The 3224-nt window shown below is 38.1% G+C and overlaps 1 long non-coding RNA gene across 2 annotated transcripts in view; it reads right to left on the reverse strand.

Moving 5' to 3' along the window:
* Positions 1-380: 380 nt before the first annotated feature.
* The window catches only part of LOC125485481, a 139126-nt gene continuing 136282 nt past the window's right edge, over positions 381-3224 (reverse strand). For both annotated transcript variants that reach the window (XR_007264206.1, XR_007264205.1), the window contains one exon: positions 381-608. This is a non-coding gene — a long non-coding RNA (uncharacterized LOC125485481). The remainder of the gene's footprint in view (positions 609-3224) is intronic.

Raw genomic sequence — 3224 nt, forward strand, 5'->3', positions numbered from 1 at the left:
TGCACTCAAAAACTCACAATGTCCTTAATAAGACTGCTTTGCATATTAAAGTTTCAATGCATGTGACTGGTTCTTGGCTACCAAATGTAAATAAATTCACTCAATTCTGCAGACATTTTAATTTAGCAGCTCATTACTTTTCCATTCTGATTCTCCAGTTCACATTGCTCTCGAACTCTAGTCAAAAAAGACAGTCCAATTGCAATTATACAATTTAGGGTGGTACATAACAACCTCAGTATTTAGTGGCATGTTTATTTCATAATTTTGCGCTAGTTAAATGAAGATAATTATTTGTTTGAGAAATAGTTGTGTTCGGCAAAGGGATGCTTAATATTCATACATGAATAAAACAGCCATTTTCAAATATCCTGGTAAAGAGGGTGTCTTTTATTGTAAAAAATATTTTTGGTCATATGATCCATTTAAAAATAAAACAATTGCTATCTAGTCCTCATACTGAGCTGGATTCCAGTTTTTCCACACACGCATTCTCTCTTGGGTCTCTTCTTTCTGAGTGCAGCTCCTTTCCAGCTTTCTGTTAAACATTTCCACCTTGTAGCTGTGTTAATGCTGACTTCAGTCCTGCCGTGGTGAGAACTTCACATCTGCGTATTAATGACAGTAAAGATTAATTTCCCCAAGCCACAGTCAGAACCAAAAATACCAGCAGAAACCCCCTAAACAGACACCTCTAGTGGGGAAAAAAAACAACTTTCTGCTGATCCAGATATTTTGCTTTTTTTTTCACTCTGCTCCAGTGAAAGTAACCTCAACCGAATTTCTTTTTTCTTACACAGGTCTGCAAAAAAAATTTAAAATGCAGTAAATACTAAAATAGCTCCTTGAAATAAAGCTATTTAAACTGGTAGTCCTGGGAGGCATTTGTGTTCATTTTTGTATCTCAGGATCAATCTTGGCAGGGATTCAGGTCTCTTGTCACCCATTTGCCCTCTTTTCCACTGTGACGTTTTTCACAGTAGCATTATGGCTGTATGTATTTACTTCATAGTGTGCAAAGTCTGCAAGAATCTATTCCAGTATCTGTTTGATGCTTAGCACTACCGAATGAAATTCAACATGCCACTGTCAGCCATGACCTCCTTGAAAGTGGGTGGTGACAGTCAATGCAGATGACCCATGAATTAAAGCTTCATTATATGGGGTATATATTGTTTCGTCATTGTTACTACAAGTCTTTTAAGGAAGCCACTGGATCTGATAAAACTGTGACAACTCATGTGCTGTGCTTTAAAACCTTTTCTGAGCGGCTCAGACCTCATTGATCTGGGTAAAATGGTGTTCAAAGAAAGAGAGAACTTTCATTTATATTTTATTCAGTCCAGAAATGTGCAGGTTAGGTGCATTGGCTGTGCTAAATTGTTCATAGTGTCAAATGATATGCAGGCTAGATGGATTAGCCATAGGAAATGTAAGGTTACAGGATTAGAGTAGGGGACTAAGGTGCTCTTCGGAGGGATCATGTGAATGCAATGGGTTGAATGGCCTGTTTCCACACTGTCGGGATTCTATAGTTCTATGGTTCTGTGATCCATTTGTATTGAGCCTTTCATTACCTCAGGATATTCCAAAATGGGAGTTCACAGAGGCCTGCAGTGGAGGAAATAGAGGGACCAATTTGTACATAGCTAGGTCCTAGAAGAGCAAAGTTGTTCATGACCAGATTTTTTTTTACAATTTTGATTGAGGAATAAATACTGGCCAACATAATGGGGGAAAATGCTGCACTTTGGCAAAATGCCTGAAGCTTTAAAGACTATTTGAAAGGACTGAGAGCAGGAATTTAACATCTTAAGGACTGTACCTCTGGCAATAAAGCATTCCATGACTGACTCTACTATGCATCCTCATTCGCTCCACGCCTAACCTGATTTCTTTACCAGCCAATAAATTTAATTCAAGCATACCATCAGTAACGACCATTTCGTTGGCATCAAATCAGGATTCAATTTTTACAGAACAGTTGATGCTGTAACATTGGTATGTACGTTAAAAAAAGTAACAATTTTGGGCCTCCAGACAACAGAATTTAGGAAATTCAGCCCAACTGATCCATACTGATCTCTCTATTCCACATAAACATCCTCCCACTTTATTTCAGATAGAATATAGAATCCCTACAGTGTGGAAACAGGCCCTTCGGCCCAACAAGTCCACACTGACCCTTGGAGCATCCCACCCAGACCCATCCCTTATAACCCATCCCTGAACACTATGGGCAATTTAGCATGGCCAATCCACCTAACCTGCACATCTTTGGACTGTGGGAGGAAGCCGGAGCACCTGGAGGAAACCCACGCAGACACGGGGAGAATGTGTAATTTCATCTAATCCAATTGCATATCCTATATTCATTCCTCTGTGATGTACTAATCTAGATTTCCCTTAAATGCATCAATGCTATTGACTTGAGCACTCCATGTGGTAGGACGGTTCACATTTTCAACATTTTCTGGATTTAGTATATCAATTTAGTATATTTCTGTCTTCTCAGTAAATTACTTACATAATGACAAAATGTACTTTGACTATAAAACTCTTTTGGAAGTTCTGAAGTTGTTAAAGACAGAATATAAATGAAAATTATTTTCATTGAAAACTTTATTCTTACTGGACTAGATGCCAAATTACCAAAACAACATAAATAATACAATGTTTAAAAAAGGTAATTAAAAGTACATTAGATGTGGCTGTAAGTGTGCAGTGGTGATCACAGGGCATCATTGCACTGTAACTATAATTAAACAAGTGTCATGACACAATGCTGCAACTATATCAGAGCCAAACGGAGGGCATTTTACTCTACATTGTAATTAGATTGTATCGCAAGCAGCTTTGTTAACAGCGATTTTGATGTGAATTATGCATGTTCCCGTTTCTCTTCAGCCCTGAGGCTTCAACTCTGCATTGTGAATGATTGCACCAGTGACACCTAGTGGCTGTTCACCAGCACCGTTCAGACTTTCACTTTAAATTTCATCATCGACAAAATCTTGAAAAATTGTCATATGATTACATTGCTATCAAATCAGCAATAATTATTAGCACATATTTAATTTGGTTATATTTAATGGAATTAGTAACATAATCTAGCCTCAGCCTAAAAGAATATTAATACTGAAAGAGATAGTAGGAACTGCAGATGCTGGAGAATCCGAGACAACAAGGTGCAGGGCTGGATGAACACAGCAGGCCAAGCAGCA

Source organism: Rhincodon typus, chromosome 19 (assembly GCF_021869965.1).
Source record: "Rhincodon typus isolate 14 chromosome 19, sRhiTyp1.1, whole genome shotgun sequence".
Lineage (NCBI taxonomy): Eukaryota > Metazoa > Chordata > Chondrichthyes > Orectolobiformes > Rhincodontidae > Rhincodon > Rhincodon typus.